A 22112-nucleotide genomic window follows, 5' to 3' on the forward strand; every position below is an offset into this window, starting at 1 on the left:
CTTGTATAAATAAATAAATAAATCTTTTTTAAAAAGAAAAAAAAAAGAGAAAGAAAACTCTTCTATTAAAAAAATGCATGAATTGTAAAATATCAATTTAAAATTACATTTTATCAACAATCAAACCTTCTACTCTTCAAAAGACACTGTAAAGTATTGCAAAGATAAAACATAGACTGGGAAAAGAATTTCTTGCAGAGCTGGTATCCAGAATAAACAAAGAACTCTCACAATTCAATAATAAGAAAACAAACAACCCAATTTTAAAAATGGCCCAAAAAAGAAATCAGACACTCCTGGGGTCTGCATCCCTGGTGGTGCAGGGGTTAAAGACACAGTGCTATCAAACTATCTCCAGCCACTGCAGCAGGAGTTAGATCCCTGGTTGACCAGGGAACTAACCCACATGGTGCAGCAGACTTCTCCTGACTTGCCTGCTGCTCCCCTCAGCAGTGTATTTCAGTAGATCTACCTGTTCTGCTTCCCAGTTTCTTTGGTGAATCCTCTCACCCCCGCACCTCTGACTTACACCCCAATTCTTCTACGCATAAATAAATAAATCTTTTTAAAAAAATTGATAAGGTTTTCAAAAGAGCACATAAAACAATGTTCAGTACAATTAGTCATTAAGGGAATGCAAGTTAAATGCATTCATATTTCTAAATGCAATGAGATAGCCTAACACCATAATTCTTGGAATGGCTTAAATAAAACAGCTGACAATACCACGTGCTGCCTACGATGTAGAGCAACTCAGACCTTACACATTCCTGGAGGGAGTGCAAAAGAATACAGCCACCTTGGAACACACAGCAAAAATGTCAGAGGAAAAAAATCCCTGAGAGGAGTGCTGACCCAGCAGAGCTACAGATCATGATTTAAGGGGAGTTCAAGGTAACAGTTCTGATAATTCTCATAGAACTAAAAAAAAAAAAAAATCAGAGGATATAAAACAACAGAATAAAGATAAAGAAAATATGAGGCAGCTACAATTGGAAACAATGGAGCTAAGAAGCACTTCAGCTGATTTTAAAAATACAATTGAGACAACCAGAAGCAATGGAGAACATTAATGAGTTTAAAAACACAATGTTGGAGAATGCATAAACAGAACAATGTAAAGAAAAAAGAATTAAAACTGAAAATAGTATAAGAGCCCTTTGGGACAACTTACAGAAAAATCCACATCATGGGGTTCCTAGGAAGAAAACACAAGAGAAAAACATAGAAAATTTATTTAAATAAGTAATTACTGAAAACCATCTCAATGGAAATGAGCCAGACATTGTGATACAAGAAGCCAAAATAGGTCCAAAAAAATAATACCAGATAGACACACACTAATACACATTATAATAAAGCTGTTGAAAACCAACAACAACAGAGTAGTAAAAACAAAAATAAAAAAAGGATAACCTATAAGGGAATACCAACCATACTTTCAGCAGACTTCCCAGTAGAAATATTAAAGTTACAAGGGACTGGAAGAAGAAAAAGACTTCCAGCAAGGAATCCTTTACCCAGCACAATTAACACTCAGACAGAAGAAAGAGTGAGGAGGTTCACTGAAAAGTAAAAAATATAAGAACTTATCGACACCAAGTTGCACATGAAAGAAGTCCAACAGGTGTCATTATAGAGCAGCAGGACACTGAATATTGAGGCAACAGACACCTAAACCACTTAACATGGAGGGAAGTACCAATGTGGCCCATCAGAACCAGTCAGACCAGACTGTCCAAAGGGTCACACAAATATCTCATCATATACTAAACTCAGTATTATTTCTGATAAAACTCTTCCAATTAAGAAAGATAATAAGACGTAGAGATAGACATTATATTATGAGTAAGGGTCTAAACCAAGAAGAAGAAATAACATATATATATATATATATATAATCAACATATATATATATATATATAATCAACAAGACAAAAAAGTAAATAAGGAAACAATAACCTTTTTTAAAAAAATTTATGTATTTATGCATACAAGTGCTGGAGTACAGGCCAGAGATGCAGCGGGTGAGAGGATTCACCAGAGACAAAGTGGGGATAAGAACAGGCAGACTGACTGAAATACACTGCTGAGGGGAGCAGCGGGCAAGTCAGGAGAGGTCTGCTGTGCCATGTGGGTTTCTCCCTGGCTGGCTGTGGGATCGAACTTGTGCTGCAGAGGCTGCGGACAGCTTCATAGTTTGCATCTTAACCCCTTGCACCACCAGGGAGGCCCAGGAAACAATAACCTTAAATGATAAACTAGATCTAACAGACATCTACAGAACATTCCACCTATGATGACCAAAACCAAACAAAGATAGCAGAAGAAAAGAAAATTGCAAGTAAATCTCTCTGATGAATATTGATGCAAAATTTTTCAACAAGATACTAGCAAATGCAATTCAACAATATACACAAGGGTTATATGCCATGATCAAGTGAGATTTAGCCCAAGGATGCAAGGATTGTTTAATATATGAAAATCACTTAATATAATATCAACAAAAGCAAAACAACTACATTTCTAGGTATTGAACTAAGAGAAATGAAATCATGTTTATACAAAGGCCTCCATGCAAATGTTTATATTAATTTTATTCTACAAAACTAGAAACTAATTTTATTCTACAAAAACTAGAAAGGATCCAAATGCCCATCAATAGGAAAATGAATAAAGAAATTATTGTATACCCAACTAAAGGCAGTTAATTAATACATGCAAAAACATAAATTTATCTCAAAGGCATAATGCTAAGGCACATGCAAAAAAAAGCCATACTCAAAAAAGGCTAAATATTGTATGATTCAATTGATATGACATCTGGAAAAAAATGAGACTTTAGGTATAGAAATCAGATTTGTGATTTTCAGGGTTGGGTGAGGGGAAGTAGAAAGGAATTAGAAAGGAAGAAGTAGAAAGACAGGCCTCCCTGGTGGCACAAGGGGTTAAGCACTGCACTGTGAAGCAATCCACAGCCTCTGCAGCACGAGTTCAATCCCTGGCTGGCCAGGGAGAAACACACATGGCAAGTCAAACCTCTCCTGAGTCTCCTGCTGCTCCCCTCAGCAGTGTATTTCAGTCAGTCTGCCTGTTCTGTTTCCCACTCTATCTCTGGTGCATCCTCTCACCCCCCTGTATCTCTGGCCTGTACCCCAGCTCTTGTATGCATAATAAAACAATCTTTAAAAAAAAGAAGTAGAAAGAAATTATATAGAAAGGAATAAGGGGAAACTTTGGAATGATGGAAACATTCTATATCCTGATTGTGATGGTTGTTACACAATTTGTTAATATACAATTGTACATCTTCAAAAGGTAAATTGTTTTATGTAAATCATACCCCAATATGCCTGATTTAAAACATAAACAGTGATCATGGACTGGGTGGTTCTCCTCCCCATTCTCTTCTTCCTTCCTGTAACTGTCATGCAAGCCAGCTTCATTCATGAGGACAATGACAATATCCCCGCCATTGCCACTAAAAGGTTTTCCAGCACCATTCCTTGATGAGAAAAGTACAGATAATGAGAGGATATATTAAGTAAAATTTATAGCAATTTGAGTAATAATATCTTATAATAGCATGTAATATTATATTTTGTATGTAATCATAAAATACTTTGACTATGTTTTGTGTATCTTTGGGATTTTCCCTCCTTCACTTTTTCAGTAAGATAGCAGATACATTTTTATTATTTTTAACAAAAATTTTGGTCTGAAATGTACCAAAAACAAAAAGAAAAAATGGATCCTTCATCACATATATCTTGAGAAATGCTGCTCTGGGAAACAGTGGAGCAACTTGAAGAACCCTGCATCCCTGAATGTCTACATGAAGCAAAGCTAGATACCTGGCCACTTGGAATGTTCCCTCACACTGCTGCATAAATGAGAAATAAACTTTGTTCTCTAAGCCATAGAATCACGTGTCTCTGTTACAGAAGCCGAATCTTACCCCATCTGGGATCACCACAAGGGCCTGCTATCTGCTAACACTGAACTGATGTTTCAGCTGCAGGAGGAGCTAGAAGCAAGCTCTATCCAGAAAGAACACAGGCTCAAAACATATGAGTAAGGTAAGCACTACCCTTCATACCATAGAGAGTTCCCACAAAAGAGAGGAGGTAAGAACTACAGTTCTGCAGGGTACAAGCAGTCTGACAGCAAAGTTGGTGTATGGAGCCATGCCAACTGCCTGCAAGTCCCCAGCAGAGCTTGGCTTTCCCTTGCTGGCTGTGGGAGAAGCATGACTTCCTACAGCGAATATAGCTTAAACTACTATAGGAGTCCCTGGGAGGTGGCCCTGGGGCCTCCCTCCTATGGGGCCAACTGGGAATGGGTGCTTCTGGCTATTATTGAGGATCATCAGTCACCGTAACTCACCTATCCAGTTGCACCAATTCCAATTCCTAATAGTCAACCCCCTTTTTGCCTCAGTCTCTTGATCTGTAAAATGGGGGATGATAGTACCTATCTATATCAGAGGATTTTTTAAGGTTTCAAGGAGAAGTAATTCATGTAAAGAACTAGTACTGTGCCTAGCTCATTAAAAGAACTTGATAAATGTTAGCTATTGACTGGTTTAGCTGCAAGCCAATTACCCTTTGTAATGAGATGATCTTTCTTTGGTCACCAGATGGTCCCTACAGTGCTTAAATGCTATAGGCCTCAGATACAAACCTGACTAGTGTAACTTGAGTCTAATGCAGCGATTTGAGTTTATGGGCCAATGCTATACTTCAAATGTAAAACTGTGATGAGAAGGGATATTAAATTATACCTAGTGATAGTTTGGTTGAAGCCCAGACACAAATCTCACTGCCTTTAAGAACTCTTCATATTAAGCAGACATACATGAGTACAGTGCCTTCCAGGTTACAAAGCAATTTCACATCCATCATCTGATATTAGCCTCACAATGCCCACTGAAGTAGAAGGGATTATTGTATCTATAGCACAGATGAGGCAAGAGGCTCAGAGGTTAAGTGGTTCACCCAAGGTCACGGGGTTAATGAGAGGAGAAGGTGGGGCTCAGAGTCGCATCTGGTTCCAGGCCCATTTCTTTTTCTCAGATACTTTTCTGCCTCTCCAGGCTCACCTGACACAGAGCACACCTCCACTGCACAATCATTTATGCAGTATGATTTTTAACCAAGCAAAAGATTAATGATAATGAATATATAAATAGATTGAACCATATAAAACTGCTGATTTGAACTTCAGAAATGATGATTTCGTAAGGTTCAACCTAGTAACGCTTATTTGGATACTTCCCAGGGGTTAGGCCCCAAACTAAGCACTTGACAATTGCATTGGCTGATCTAATCATAATAATCCTATTATCTCCATTTTGGAGATGAGGAAACTGAAGCCAACGTTGCAAAACTAGTAAGTGATGGTGTGGGATTTCTATCTAACTGAGCCCCAAGCACAAGCACTACTGTTGTACTGCCCTATGATTTATTTCCCCAGAAGGAAGACACAAGTTTTCAATGACAGAAACCATGTCTTAATTGACAACACAGTGTTGAATGCAATATTCATTCATTCAGCAAATCTGAGGTCTTACTACTCTTATTGTGAGGTGATTCTCCTTAAGTCTCAAACATTCCTATATATCTTGTAAGTACAGGCACTGATGGCTCTTTGTTTTCAAAGATGTGTGTCAAACTGCCTTGGAAGTTAGAGATAGTGTATCCCTCCCAGACTTGTGGTCCAATATGAAAGAGCCAGGGACCCAAAGCTCAGGGTTCCTTTCCCATAACTCAGAGAATATGTAGATGTCCTCTGTCCCTCTTTGTATCACTCTAGGGAAATCATTGCTTGAAAAGTCATCACAAAGATGCCAACATGCTGGTTACTGCTATTGCTTGTGAATAATAAATTATTCTTTACCCTGATGGCAGTCTTGTATCTTCCACCAGCAGGCTAACTTATCAACTGGCAAGTGAGATACAGTCTCAGACTCAGGGTCCTGCTGGTGCTATACAAGTACTGGGCAATGAATGAATGCACTTAATAAGCACTCCTGTGTACAGGGCATTGTGTCTTCAACATCCTAATTGTGTCTCTGAAGGAGACATGGCTGTCAACCTCAGACAGATAAGGAAACACTCATGAGAGTGAGTGTGGTGCCCCCCTACTGACCACTGATATGAAAACTAACCACGGAGAACCAGTATTTTTAAAGAACTATGTCTGCTCCCAGTTTCCGGAATTCTATAGTGTCTATGTAGACACTATAAGTGTCTACACTATAAGTACTATAAGTACTTACTTTGTAAGTACTTATAGAGCAAAGGATCCATTCACCTATTCAACAAATATTTACTGAGTGCCTACTACGTGCCTCTGTTTTAGAATCTGGGAGAATGAGACAGACAGAATCCCTGATGTCATGAGTTTATCAACTAGGAAGAGAGACAGTCAACACACAAAAAAATCAGATAATGATAAAAAGCTCTTCCATGACTTAAAGAGGAAAACTGTAAAGATTGAATGAAAACCACTTTAGAAGTGGTGGACAGGGATAGACCTGGGAACGGGGACCTCTATGCTTTTGCTCAGGCCAGGGGGATGAGCACTCAAGCAGAGGGAGTGAAATGGGGTGTTCAAAGGACAGTGAGAAGGACAGCATGGACTCCGCAGAACTGGCAGGTGGTAGAGGCAATGACAGAGAGACTTAAGGAGAATCGCCTCACAATAAGAGCAGTAAGCCCTCAGATTTGCTGAATGAATGAATATTGCATGCAACACTGTGTTGTCAAATAAGACATGGTTTCTGCATATGGGCCTTTATAAAATGACAAGGGTGTTTCCTGAAAAATGACAGCGAACCCTTTTAACACTTTTGAACACTTTTAACCAGAACCCATCATATAGGGTAGCAAGATTGCCACACTGCAGATGTTATATCCTCCACCCAGAACTCTGTCATCTGCAAGGTGCAGAAAAAAGAAAAAAAAAAAAAAAACACAACCAAAAAAAAAACAAAAAACTTAGGTAACACGAATCTCCAGAGAATGGATATTTAACAAACTGAACATGTCACGGGGTTTTTCTATTTAGTTTTGTTTTTTAAAGACTAGAGCTCTGTGATACGCAGCTGAATTCAACAGACACGGGTTCATATAGAAAACCCTCTCCTGTTTGAATAACAAAAGTAGGAGTCTCCCTGATTACTGGCTACACACTGACATGTGAGGGGCAGAGGTAGAACTTGCAGGTGCGTGTGGAGCCTGGAATTTTGAAAGGAAGCATAAGGGGTGGGGCTGGAAAACTGGGGAGCCCTCAAAAATATCATAGTGCCTCCCTGGACCACTTTACCTAACGTAGCTAAAGGAAATATTTTTTTAAAAGAAAAACTCAAAGGCTAAATAAATATGCAATTCATCTGTTTATAACAACCACATCTACAAAAAACTTCTAAATACTCAAGCCCAAGCTAACAGCTCAGTAAAATAGAGCTGAATAGTATTATCTAAGAAGAATGGTTATTGAAACTATATAAGCACATAAAACTTGAATAAAATGACAGGTAGAAATAGATTGTAAACTTTTACATGCACAATGATCAAAATGGAGCAAAGGACTAGATGAGCCAAGTGCAAAAATTAAGATTGGTGGGGTTAGAGACATCAACAATAGTTCAGAAGTGGTGAGAGGGTGAAGTGCCAGATTTATAAAGACATTTACTGAATTAAAACATTATAAATAAAAGATCTTTCCTGATTTCAAAACTGGAATATAAATCCAAAGGAAAACATGTTTTCCAGAACCAGTAATACCTAAAATAGCAGAAATATCTCCATCTAGAAGCCCCTTACAAGTGATTCACTTGCAAAGATATGCCAAGAGTTATTGGAAATAAAACTACACACCATTAGCCCTTGAATGTCCTTAGGCATTTATAGCTTTCTCTCTGCTACGGGCAGCAGTTTTAATAAGTCGCCCTGTCCAGATTCCCCTAATGATACGCTTTCTACATAAAAAAGGGTTTGTGAAACCTAATTCCTCTGACAGAAGCAAGCTCAGGTCTCTGAAGCAGCGAAGATTTCAGATTTCCGCTGGGTTTCCTTGCACCTGCCCTTGCGAGGCATGAGGTTTTGTGTGCAGAAGCCTCCAGGGGTTGAAATTTAGCCCTGTCCATGTAGCAGGAAGGTCAGCCGAAGTCACTGGGTCCCAAGACACTGGACTTCAATCTCCGACCAAAAACAAAACATCAAAACACTTCCATTCACCGGGACGTGCTTAGCAGCGCGCTGGCATTTACAAATGTAACGCAGCACCGAGCAGCTCTGAGAAGGGGCTCTGCTTAGAAAGTCGATTGTTCTTCAGAGATCTGACAACCTCTATCAGATCTGTGTCAGCCGGGCTCCAGCAAACACTCCAGAGAAAGCCAGTCTCCTCCAGGCCGAGCCCTGGCTGCCACCTGATACCTGAATGAGAAGCAGAGCCAGCAAAATCCAAACTCCTTTCGGGACTTCTGTTTGTGTAGGAGACGGTTTTGACTTTCTTAAAAAACACTAATGTAGAGGAAAATTAATTTTCAATCAGCTTTTGAAGACTGCTATAATATACCCACTAATTGAATGGCAACATTTTATCAGGAAGAAAACCTTTGCTCTATTTGCCTATGTTGTTCTTAAGTGCTTGTCTTTCTGGGCAGTCCCCTTACTTTATATTATTATAATCTGTTACAATAAGGATAAATGCAGTAGCAGCCACTGCTAACTGGACATTTACTGTGTGCCAAGCAGTGTGCTCCTTAGGCCTCTCAACAAACAGGGAGACATCATTACCCTCACTTTGCAGAAATGTCACAGAGGCTCAAAGAGTTCAAGGGGTTTGCTCAAGATGACCTGGCTGGCAACGCATGGAAGAGCTTGGTTGAAGCCAGGTTCTCAACTGTTCTGGATTCTACTGCAGATTCCCACATTTCACTGTGGGTGTATACATAGGTGATGACAGTCCTTGAACCAGGTAAAAAAAAAACTTCCCTCCAGTCATACAAAAACACAATTTAATTCAGAAAACACTGATCCGATGCCCCCCACGTCTGGGGCTCTAACACAACCCTCACCACTGGGTGCCCACAGAATAAGGAACCACTTGAGTAACACTAGCCCAAGGCAGGGCAAATGGCTTAGTAGTGATATTAACCAGCACGACAAGGAGCTAGGAGAGGGGTCAAGTTAATACCAAGTGCAGCATCAGGTGAAGGTTTCAAGGCAGAGCATCCCACCTGAGACTTTAAAGACATCAGTGTACCGGGGCCTCGCTGGTGGTTCAAGAGGTTAAGACGCAACCTATGAAGCTGTCCGCAGCCTCTGCAGCATGAGTTCAATCCCCAGCAGGCCAGGGAGCTACCCACATGGTACAGCAGACCTCTCCTGACTCGCCTGCAGCTCCCCTCAGCAGCGTATTTCAGTCAGTCTGCCTGTTCTGCTCCCCACTCTGTCTCTGGTGAATCCTCTCACCCCCTGCATCTCTGGCCTGTACCCCAGCTCTTGTATGCATAAATAAATAAATAACTCTTTTTTTTTTTTTAAAAAAAAAAGATGTCAGTGCAGTGTACCGTACTGTATAGTATCAGTGTCCTTTTGGAAAGGAAGGTGCTGGGATTACTTTAGAGAATTTAGAAACACAGAGAAACAAAGAAATAAAATTTAAAAATTGTCTTTCATTCTATCACCCAAAAGCAACCCATGTCTCTTTTCATCAAAATAACTTGACTGTGATCTAATTTCTGGGCAATAAATGCTACATGTGTACATGCAGGCTGATGAGTACTGACAAATAATACATCTGTTTAACCACCACCTCAGCAGGATAGAGATGATTTCTATCACCCCAGAAATGCCCTTATGTCCCCTTCCATTTAATTTTCTTCCTTTTTCTGGCCCCAAACAACCACTGATTTGCTTTCTGCCACTTCAGTTTTACTGGTTCTAGAATTCCATAAAAATGGAATTATATAATAGGTACTGTTTTATATTTCTCCCACTCAGCATGTTTTTAAGATTCAGGATCTTGTTAGGTCTATCAGTTATCCAAACTTCCATTTCCACTGTATGAGGATATTACAATTTGTTTATACATTCTCCCATTGATGGGCATTTAGGTTATTTCTGGTTTGAGCATATAATGCATAAGACCTCTATGAACAATCCATTCAGGGTTTCGAATGGATGTATAGTTCCATTTTTCTTGGGAAGATACCTAAGAGTGATATACTTAACTTTACTAGGAATTGCCAAACTATTTCCCAAGAGGGTTGTGCCATTTTGCACTCTTGCCAGCAGCATATGAGAATCACAATTGTTCCAGATACTTGCCCAGACTTAGTATTGGTGTCCTTTTAATATTAACCATTCCAATGGGATGTGTAATGAAGTGACATCTTACTGTGGTTTTAATTTGTATTCCCCTTGTAACTAATGATGTTAGGCATCTTCTCATATTCTTATTAGCCTTTCATAGATATCTTTTTTTTGGTAAAGAATCTGATCAAGTCCTTTGTACATATTTATTTTACAAACACATATTCAATACACAATCAGATATGTGTATATATATACACATACATGTATGTTAGTCATTCCTGAACACTATTGTAAGGTAAATAGGAGAAAAGAATAAAGTCAAAGTAGTGGTGAAAGATATATCTAAAACAAAATCCATGTTATAGCTTAAATTTTTAAATTGCAATTAATTACAGCTACTAATTTTTTTCTTTTGCCAATTTTAATTGGCTTGCCTTATTATTGAATTATAAATATTCTTTATGTATTCTGGATGCAGCTGCTTTGCCAGATATATAATTTGAACTATTGCCTTCCATTCTGTGGCTTGTGCTTTCATTTTCCTAACAGTATCCTTGAAGAGTAGCAGGTTTTAATCTTTTATGAAATCCAATATATCTTTTTCCTTCTATCATTCATGTTCTTTGGTTCCTATTTAAAATATGTTTGCCCATCCCACCCAAGGGTGTAAAGATCTTCTCCCAGGTTGCTTTTAGAAATGTCATAATTTTAGCTTTTATTTTCAGGTCAATGATACAGTTTGACAAAGATCTCTTTGGGCATAATAACTTATCTTTTTATCTTAAAAAAGATATCTCTTATTCATTTTCATTGGGGAAGGTGAGGGTTCTGAGAGCCCTCATAATGGAGCTGATATCGAGGACATTAGTTGGAATTATATGAAGACCAGCATAATTTACACAAAGTAAATCCCCCTCTGACCACACACCATTCCCCAACTCAAATAATAATCTCATCAACTGCTCTGAGTATCTGCTGTTCACAGTTTACAGCTCCTCCAGAGAACTGTCCTCCGCTGACAGGAGAAAGGGACAGCATAGGTAGCTACTCCCTGGCCCCAGGTAGCCTGCTATCAGTGACCTATCAGTGAAGTGCAAGTGTTAAAATCTGAAGGTACTGTTCATACCCCAGAGCTTCCTACGGGATCAGGGTGAGGTTAAATTGTAGCTGAACCCTTATCTTCGCCTAACTTCTTCTACCCCTGTGTTTTCCTCACCCTTGCACAGGAACCCTTCATTCAGGCTGTTTTCAGGAGAAACAACCTAAGACAATTAGCTAGGTCTTTAGAAAAAGATGGAGCTACCCCTACAGCCTACATTGAAAGCAGGCATTGGGCATATTTCTACCCTGGCCTCAGTGATGTATCAGTCAGCAGTTTTAAGACACTTATTTGTGCTCATATTTCATTACCTTTAGTGAAGACTGTCTGATACAACTGAAACAAATAAGCTTCATCCCCTCTCTCTGCAGAAAATGGTCCACAGACTAAACACATGTGTATACACTGGCTTTTGTGGGTCATCAGCACGCCTTTAATTGCCAGATTTACTATACATAGGTCAACCAAATTTCAGGGATGCCTATGGAACTCACCTCAGAGGAAGTGGTCTCCTGAGCTAAAGGCTAGTTTTATTTATTTTATTTTATTTTATTTTTTTTACTGGTTATCCAGAATATCATATGCAAACTTTCTGAGATGCATCATTCCACAATAGACTTGATTTGGGCGTCTAGTAAACACAGCCTTCAATTGTAAGTCTGTGAAACGTTACACCATAATTACAGTTTCTAGGCACCTCTAATGACCCATTAGGATGGATTTGTAGATCAGGTAGAGACTATGCAGCCAGCAGCAGGTGAGATGCGGATCTAGCATTTTCTCTCTGAGGGCAGAAATAATCTGCTGTAGAAGAAAATCATGCAGGAAGATGAGCTCCTATCTAATACACAATACCACAAAGAAGGCAAATCCTGAGAGCTTTACATTTCTTGCACTAAAAAGTCACTTGGAGAACGGAGAACATCTTTTACTTGTTTATGGTAACACAAATTGATCCAAGTACTTTGGAAAACTGTTTGACATTATCTTGTAAAATGCTGTTCACCTTGGGCCCAGCAATTCAGCTCCTAGTCATATGATTTTTGGGAAACTTTTGCACTTAGCAGCGAGAGGTCAGTAAAAGAAGCATGTTTATCATATTCCCCAAATGAAAACAATTTGAATATCCATTTTCAGGAGAATGGATAAATGCCTTGGGGTACCAGCACACAATGGAGAGTGTTAAGCAATAAAGAACTGTAATTACATACATCAACAGGAGTGGATCTTAGAAATAAAAATTGAATGAAAAAAGCAGTTCACAAAGACTACACAGACCATGTGATATCCTTTTCATAAAGAAAAAGACAAAAGCATGATAACCACTAACTTCAGGATGGTGGTAGAGGCAGACAGAGGGATAAGATACAAAAGGGACACATAGTAGACTTACTGGTAATGGGTTAAACAGAGTCCCCCCCCCTCCAAATATACCCAATTTCTAACCCCTAGTATCTGTGAATATGGCCTTCTTTACCAATAGAGTCTTCACAGATATATCAATAATTAAGAATCTCAGGCTGAGATCATTCTGGATTTAGGATAAGCCCTAAATCCAATGGCTAGTGTCTTTATAAGAGAAAAGATAGAGGCAGAGATAGGAGTTTTGCTACCATAGGCCAAGGAACACCAGGAACCACTGGTGTTCAGGAAGGGAAAAGCAGGAAGAAGGAAGGGAGAAGAATGGATTCTCTCCTTTGGAGGGAGAGCCTTCAGAGGAAGCTTGGCTCTGCCAACACCTTGATCTTAGACTTCTACCCTTCAGAATGTAAGGGAATAAATTTCTGTTGTGTTAAATAGCTTCCCTTGTGGTTATTTGATATGGTAGCCCTAGGAAACTAACACAGGAATGGTGTAGATCTTAAGCTGGATTGTACATTTCAGGGTGCTCGTTTTTCAATTTTGTGCCATGACTTACATATACGTTGCACTTGTTCTATGCATGAAGCAGATATTACGAAACATGTTCAAGGGAGGCAAAGGGTTAGAAAAGCATGTATAAGCGAAACAAAGGTTCTATAGCCTATGGAAAGTCCCTGAGAGACTGAGAAATTCCACAGGTGTTGAGTCCCTACTATGTGCCAGAAAGTGCTAAGCATTTTACAGATGATGTGACATTTGCTTCTCAAAGCAGCCCTGTGGAAAATAGTAACTCTATTTTGCAGATAAGTGAAAGCCATGCCTGAGGTAACAGCTAACAAGCAGCAGAGCAAGGACTCAAATGAGGACCAACTTGCAAAGTCCATGCCTTTCCCACCATACAACCCAGCTCACCTCAACTTCCCTCAAACTCATTAGCCCCCAAATACAGCATATTACCAGGTTTAACTCGAGGTAAAAAAGGTAAACATATACATGCTTTGTCTTCCATTCCAGATTTCTCTTCAGACAGAGTTGGATGAACATTGATCACACCATTTCACAACAATTAAGCATCTTAATGGGCCTTTTACCTTCCAGCACATCTCACAACGACCAATGTAGCTCACCTTAAATTCATCAGTGTGGATGGATTTACAAATGAATTCTACCAAACATTCAGAGATTAATTAGTGCCTATCCTTCACAAACTCTTCCAAAAAATTGAGAAGGAAGGGACAATACCAAACACGTTCTATGAAGCCAACATTACAATAATACCAAAACCGAACAAGGACAACACAAAAAAGGAAAACTGCAAGCCAATCTCCCTAATGAACACTGATGCAAAAATCCTCAATAAAATTTTAGCTATCAGAATCCAACAATGTATCCATAAGATAATTCACCACGACCAAGTAGGATTCATTCCAGGGACACAAGCATGGTTCAACATGCGAAAATCAATCAACGTTATCCAACACATCAACAAAAAGAAATATAAAAACCATATGATAATATCAATAGATGCCGAGAAAGCTTTCAACAAAGTGCAACACCCATTCACGATAAAAGCCCTTGAAATTCTTGGGATACAAGGAACATACCTCAACATCATAAAGGCCATCTATGACAAGCCAACAGCCAGTATCATTCTCAATGGTGAAAAGCTGAAAGCATTTCCATTAAGATCTGGAACAAGACAAGGATGTCCACTCTCACCACTGCTTTTCAATATAATACTGGAAGTCCTAGCCAGAGCAATAAGACAAGAGAAAGACATCCAAGGAATCCAAATAGGAAAAGAAGAAGTCAAACTATCACTGTTTGCAGGTGATATGATAATATACATAGAGAACCCCAAAAGCTCCACAGAAAAACTAATTCAACTCATTAATCAGTTCAGTAAAGTGGCAGGATACAAAATCAACACGCAAAAGTCAGTAGCCTTCTGGCCTCCCCGGTGCCACAGCGGTTGAGCGCTGGTTGTGAAGCTGCCCGTGGCCTCTGCGGCGCCAGTTTGATCCCCGGCTGCTCCCCGGCCACCGGAGGAGGGTCCCACATGGCGCGCAGACCTCTCCTGCCGCCCGCTGCTCCCCTCAGCAGTGTACTTCGGTCCTTCTGCCTGCTCTGCTCCCCGCTCTGGCTCTGGTGAATTCTCTCCCCCTCCCGCGCTTCTGACTGTACCCAGTGCATGTATAAACAAAACAAAAATCAAATAAATAAATAAATAAATAAAACATGCCTCTATAAAAAAAATAACTATGAAAAGTCAGTAGCCTTCCTATACACAAACAATAAATCTGAAGGAGAAGAAATAAAAAAAACCATCCCTTTTATTATTGAAACAAAAAAAATCAAATACTTGGGAATAAATCTAACAAAAGAGGTAAAGGAACTATACAAAGAAAACTATAAAACACTGTTAAAAGAAATAGAAGAAGACACAAAGAAATGGAAAGACATCCCCTGCTCATGGATTGGAAGAATAAACATTATTAAAATGGCCATCCTACCAAAAGTAATATACAGATTCAATGCTATTCCAATAAAAATTTCAATGTCATTCTTCAAAGAAATAGAACAATTATTGATGAAATTCATATGGAATCACCAAAAACCCAGAATAGCCAAAGTGCTCCTGAAAAAAAAAGAAGGGAATGGAGGCATCACACTCCCAGACTTCAAACTATACTACAAAGCCATAATCATCAAAACTGCATGGTATTGGAACAAGAACAGACACACAGACCAATGGAATCAAATAGAAAATCCAGAAATAAACCCACAGCTTTATGGTCAACTAATCTTTGACAAAGGAGCAAAGAATATGCATTGGAGCAAAGAAAGTTTGTTCAATAAATGGTGCTGGGAAAACTGGGTCGCTACATGCAAAAGAATGAAGCTTGACCACTACCTCACACCATGCACAAAAACCAACTCAAAATGGATTAAAAAACTAGACATAAGACCTGAAACCATAAAACACATAGAAGGAAATATAGGCGAAACATTACATGATATGCACATCAAAGACATCTTTACAGATACATCACCCAAAGCAGTGATAGTGAAGGCAAAGATCAACAGCTGGGACTACATCAAATTAAAGAGCTTCTACACAGCAAAAGACACAATAACAAAAACAAAGAGAAACCCCACTGACTGGGAGAACATTTTTGCACACAACACTAATGATAAAGGACTGATCACAAAAATCTGCAAAGAGCTGATGAGACTCAACAACAAAGAAAATAATCCAGTCAAAAAATGGGCAGAAGAGCTAAGAAGAAACTTCTCTGAAGAGGAAATGCAAATGGCCAACAGGCATATGAAAAAATGTTCAACATCACTTGTAATCAGGGAAATGCAAATCAAAACTACCATGAGATACCATCTCACACCAGTGAGAATGGCACATATTTAAAAAACTAGCAACAACAAATGTTGGTGAGGATGTGGAGAAAAAGGAACTCTCCTGCACTGCCGGTGGGAGTGCAAACTGGTCCAACCACTATGGAGAGCTGTGTGGAGATTTCTGGACCTACTAAAGATAGAGCTTCCATATGATCCAGCAATTCCACTCCTAGGTATTTACCCAAAGGACACAGAAACATCAATTCCAAAGAGCATCTGCACCCCTATGCTTATAGCAGCACTGTTTACAATAGCTAAGCTTTGGAAACAACCCAAATGCCCAAAAATAGATGACTGGATCAAGAAGATGTGGTACATATACACCATGGAATATTACTCAGCATTCAAAAAAGATAAACACATGCAATTTGCAGCAACATGGATGGTGCTAGAAGGGATCATGCTCAGCAAAACAAGCCAGAAAGAAAAAGAAAAATACCAGATGGTCTCACTCATAGCAGGAATCTAGAAAACTTAAATAAGGGACCAGGAAAATGACTAACTATAAGAAAGTGAAAATCAAAATCAGCAAAAAACTATGAACCAGAGACACTCTATGGGGGGTGGGGGGCGGGGAGGGGAGGGATTGGGGTCAAAATAAGGGGGTTGCAATTGTATGGGGAATATAAAAATAAAATTTATTTTAAAAAAAAGAAAAGAAAGTAAACACCTGAAAAAAAAAAAAGTTCATCAGAGTGTGATTCATCCATCACCCACACTTTGACCAAACACACTATGCACTGTGCTGGGATGCAGAAATCTAAGATGAAATTGCTTCTTGCTTCTCCTCCTCCTGGGGGTGGGGGTGAGGGTGGGCTAATGATACCTCTCCTCCAATAATGAGGGACCAGCTGAGCAATTCAAAAAGAATAAACTTTCAGGAGAGTTTTATCCAGGATGTTCCTTTCTTACCACTGAAAGTCAACAACCCGGAATCCCTCAGTCTTGAGCAAGCCAAGACAGTAGGGACCGTTCCTGGGGGAAATCTTGGGATCTGAAGTATTTACAAAGGGATGAGAAAGACAAGCCTGGGTCATCGGATTCAACCTTGCACTTCCTCTGGGACCCAGCTGGAGCCCAGACTCCTCCTCCCACCTCCCTGTTCCTGTAAGAAAAGATATTTGTCAGAACCTAAGGTCAAACCAGCTGTTGGGGGGCAGGAGGACATTCTTACTCCACTGGAGCAGGTGCTGCTCTCATTCTTCCCCTTTGCCACTCCTTCAGCAATCAGTGGGTTTTATTTAACTGATAATCAAAGGTCAGCTTCCAAACCGCATCCCAGCTTCCCTGCCACCAATGCTAGGGAGGAAAAGCTGCAGTGACACCTTGGATCCAAATTCCAAAGCATGAAGGTGCCCTGGTCTAATGCTAGCTCTTCAGGTTCTGGCTTCATCATTACCACCAAATGGTGATTCTGCATCACTCTGCAGTTTGCAAAACACTTTGCCTATAATGGCTCTTTGGGGTCTTAGGGAAACAGAATCATCTTTTGTCTCCATTTTACAGATGGAAACAGACTAAAAGGCACGGGTCAAGAGAAAGTGGCTGCATTAGAGCTGAAACGAGGTCTGACACCAAGCCTCCCGTGGCTCATGATGGCTCTCAAAAGTGTTCTAAGAACAACAGCACAACAGAGAAGAAGTCAAGAAGGAATCACCATTTTAGACCTCCCAACTCCCTCAAAAAATATATCATAATCCTAGAAAACACACTCAGCAGATGGTTGATTCAGGAATAAATTTAGGGCTGCCAGATTTCCTCCACCACAAAAACCTGACACTTCTGCTCCCCCACTGCCTCTCACACAGGGTAGGAGATGAGGATCCTAGATGAAAGCCCAGCACCAGGCTAGCGGCCTTAGGTGTGTGGAGGAGGTTGGGGTGAGTGGGGGTGGGGAATGCAGAAGATGACAAGGACTCCAGGCCCCGCACATTGAGTTGAAGGACTCCCTATCACCCTCAAAGGGAGGCTTAAGACACTTGCAGACTTTCCCTAGAGGCTTGCCCCAAAGTCCCCAGGCTGGGCATGACAGATGTGCCTCCCTTTAACTGAGAACTGAGTCATTTGGCTCAAAAGAAAAAGCACACAGCTCATCTTTCGCTTCTCTGGCAATGAACCCAGGGTGGGGAGGGAATGGGTTCAGGGAACTGATAAATCCCATTCTGAACCATGGCTCTGTGGGGGGAGGGGGTGTGCACATGTGAATATGTGTTTGTGCGTGTGTGTGTGTGTGTGCACTCGTGTATAAAGACTCTGCAGAAAGGGTCTCAAGCAGGGCTTGAATTTGTTTGCCAAGATCATCTACTTGATGGGACCCCGTGAAAATGGCTAGACTCTGTACTAGAAGTTGTTGGGTGGGCAAAGATGGGTGGGCAGACTCTGGTCTCCAGGGGAAATGGATCATAAAACCACTCTCTTTGTCCCATGTGTACACTGAGCCAGGCAGAGTAGGAGCTAGGAGCTATGGGGAGGGGGGGAAGTCAAGGAAAAGTCTTTGTTTCATTTCCCATGGGTAAGAGAGGAGAGGTGGTAGAGCTCATCGGCATGAGCCCCTCCCCCAGTAGAAGAAAGCAGGTACTAAGAGGGCAGTGGATCAGATCTCCACACGCCTTGCCTTCTACCATGAGACAAATGTAGGTCCCAAGGTCTCCTCCACTGGCAATAACTAGGGCAGGCCAAGGGAAAGGGAGCGCAGGCTGCCCTTCCAGATTGGACTGGGAGGATCCCAGGGTGATGCCCAGTATAGCACTGCCTTTCATAATTCCTCTCCTTGGCTGCTGGGTCCCTGTCCAGCGTCCTTTCCAACCCCTGCCTATCTCACCCATTCTAGTATGTCCTACCAAAGGTGACCAGCAGTTTTTAAAATATCAGTGTGACAAGCTCATTCTTTGTTTAGATATTTCTAGAGCTATGAAATCAAAATCTTACAGGATAAAATTCCAGACTATTTATCTCTTCTGCCTGTCTAGACTCAAGTCTCTCCATGACCTTCACATGCTTTCTATAACTTCAGGCTTTTACCCAGCAAATTCCTCTGCTGGGACTTCCCTTGCCTGCTTCACATCCTTCACACCCCAACTCCTAAATCTCAGATTGCGTCACCTCCTTCTGTATCCCTTTTTCTCCAGGACTTGCTTCTACACTGCACTGACCTCACTGTTCCAGAAGTATGGCCTTATCTGTCTGTCTTTCCTTCTCAACTGAGCCAAGAACTCATTTCATTATCTCTGTAAGCCCAGGACTGGCACCTAGTATGATTCAAAGGTTTGATGACTAACTGAAAGTGCTCTTGAGTTAGCAAATTAACCCCACTACTCCTCAACTTCCTCAGGAAGATTTCTGGGTGATGTCTGGGTTGCTTGCAGGCATCCACATCAGAGGAACCTCAGCGTGGGGTACACTGCATAATTCTAGCAAGGACACATTCCTGGTGTATTATTCCTCACATGCTGTTTCAGGAGTCAGCCATCTCCTAATTTCAAAATGAAACCAACATCTTTTTTGAGAGCTTGTTATATGAGATGCACTTTATATTCATATCTCATTAAATCCTTAAAAGAACTCAGCAATATTCTATTTTTCAAGTGAGGAAACTGAGGCATACAGAAAGGCATTAAGAAGCTTCCTTTTAGAACACAAGAGAATATGGTGATGGCTCATGGGTGATACGGTGGTGGGACAACTACAGGGACTACACCTGAGGGGAGAAACCAATTACTATACAAAACTGAACATAACCTATGAAAATTAAACTAATTTAAAAACAAAAAGAAGCTTCCTTTTTTTTTTCCATTGGAGTGAAAGTATAGAATCATGTCCCTCAACTATTTCTTACTAACTACCCTGAAATATAAGTGGGTCTTACTTAAAAAAAAAATCATAGGGCCTCCCTGATGGCACAGGCAGTTGAGCGCAGTGCTCTGAAGCTGTCTGCAGCCTCTACAGTGCAGGTTCAATCCCCGCTGGCCTCAGAGCAACCCACAAGGCAAGCAGAACTCTCCAGTCTCGCCCGCTGCTCCCCTCAGCAGTGTATTTCGTCAATCTGCCTGTTCTGTTCCCCACTCTGTATCTGGTGAATTTGAATTCTCTCACCTTCCCGCACATCTGGCCTGTACCCCAGCTCTTATATAAATAAAATAAATCTTAAAAAAAATCATAAAACATAGCAAGTCAGAGGCAGTGATCACTAGTTCCTCCTTCACCCCCTGCAGACTCTGGGCAAATGTTTCAATTAAATTAATGCAATTTAACAGATAACTAGTAAGTGCCCTCTGGGTGGCAGGGACTATTCTGGACACTTGGCAGATGAAAAGGACAAATAGTACTGCTCTCAAAGGGCAGAGAAAAAAGGACAAAGAACAATGCACAGAAAATAAAGTGTATGCAGCAGATCCTTCAATGTTTTGTCACAACATTGATGGGAGGAAAAAAAAAATTCCTGGCTGGGGCCACTGTCTGTGTGGCACAGTCATGTTCTCCCCAAGTTTGAACGGGTTTTCTCCAGACATTCCAGTTCCCTCACTCCACCCCAAAGATGGGCACATTAGGTTCATTATCGTGTCAATGGTCCCAGTCCGTGTGTGTGTGTGTGTGTGTGTGTGTGTGTGTGTGTGTGTGTGTGTGTACAGGACGCCTGCAATGGACAGGAATCTTGTCCTGGGTTGGTCCCCGCTTGCATCTTGAGATACTGGGGCAGGCCCCAACATCTACCATCCAGAACTGGAACAAGCACCTTGGAAAATGGATGGATGGACTGGCAGACAGACAGGTGGGCAGATGGATAAATACAAATGATTGTTTGAATATTAGAAGTGGGGGCCTCCCTGGTGGCGCAAGGGGTTGAGACACAACCTATGAGGCTGTCCGCAGCCACTGCAGCATGAGTTCGATCCCCAGCCAGGGAGCAACCCACATGCACAGCAGACCTCTCCTGTCTCACCTGCTGCTCCCCTCAGCAGTGTATTTCAGTAGATTTGCCTGTTCTGCTCCCCACTCTGTCTCTGGTGAATCCTCTCACCCTCCACACCTCTGGCCTGTACCCCAGTGCTTGTATGCATAAATAAATAAATCTTTGGAAAAAATAAAATAAATAGTAGAAGTGGCTGGGGTCTTCAAAAGACGTTTGGTGATGTTTTGTTACCAGAGATACCGCCTGGGAACTTCACTCTTGTTTGTATCCGTTAACTTCTGGTAAAATTAGTTTCTCTATTGAGTATTTTGCTTAAAGTGGAAGTTTCCAAGAACTCAGGGAGGACCTACTGCCCTCAAGCAGAAGCCCGCACACACTCTCACCTCCTGTCACACAGGCCCCGGGGAGAACCCCACACGGGGCGGGTTACCCTGGAGGTCACTGCAGAAATGACCGTGTACGACCCCCACACTGAGTCAGGAACGACCAGGTCTTTCTCTCAGACGCTGACGGAGGGGGGAGAAGAGGGTAGGCAGGGAAGCGGGGTACCAAGTCACCTCCTTTGAGGCCCCTCAAGTCGCCAGCGAAGAGATCCACCGCGTGAGGAAGTGGGGCTCCCGCCAGCTGCCAGCACTAACCTCCAACCAGATGATGGGGGGGCCTATGTGAAAGCAGTCTAGCCAGTGCACCCCCTTGTCAGGTGTCCTCACAGGACCGCCGGGCGCAGCTGTCTGGAGCGTCATGGCGGCCTGAGCCGCGGCTGTCACCAAATCCCGCCCGCGCCTGCAAGTCTCGCGAGGTCACAGCAGCGACCCCCAGCTCGCGCATACCGAGGACCAGCAGACGGATGGCCGCACGTGCGTCTGGCAGGCTTGCTAACCAAGGGAACTTTCCTTGGAGACAAGTCTGGGCCCCTGGCCTCTAGAACCTCAAGTCTATATCGGATTTAATGGGGTTCAGTTATATATTCAGTCCAGGTGGTGTCAATAACACAATCCTC

The 22112-nt window shown here is 41.4% G+C and overlaps 1 protein-coding gene across 5 annotated transcripts in view; it reads right to left on the minus strand.

The window, feature by feature from the left end:
• Positions 1-21865, minus strand: part of SLC25A48 (solute carrier family 25 member 48) — a 274610-nt gene extending 252745 nt beyond the window's left edge. For all 5 annotated transcript variants that reach the window (XM_054694374.1, XM_054694372.1, XM_037509266.2 and 2 more), the window contains exon 1: positions 21751-21865. The gene's annotated coding sequence lies outside the window, so the exon portion shown is untranslated. The remainder of the gene's footprint in view (positions 1-21750) is intronic.
• Between the last annotated feature and the right edge of the window lie 247 nt (positions 21866-22112).

Source organism: Talpa occidentalis, unplaced genomic scaffold, assembly GCF_014898055.3.
Source record: "Talpa occidentalis isolate TD23 unplaced genomic scaffold, MPIMG_talOcc4v2.1 talOcc4.13, whole genome shotgun sequence".
Lineage (NCBI taxonomy): Eukaryota > Metazoa > Chordata > Mammalia > Eulipotyphla > Talpidae > Talpa > Talpa occidentalis.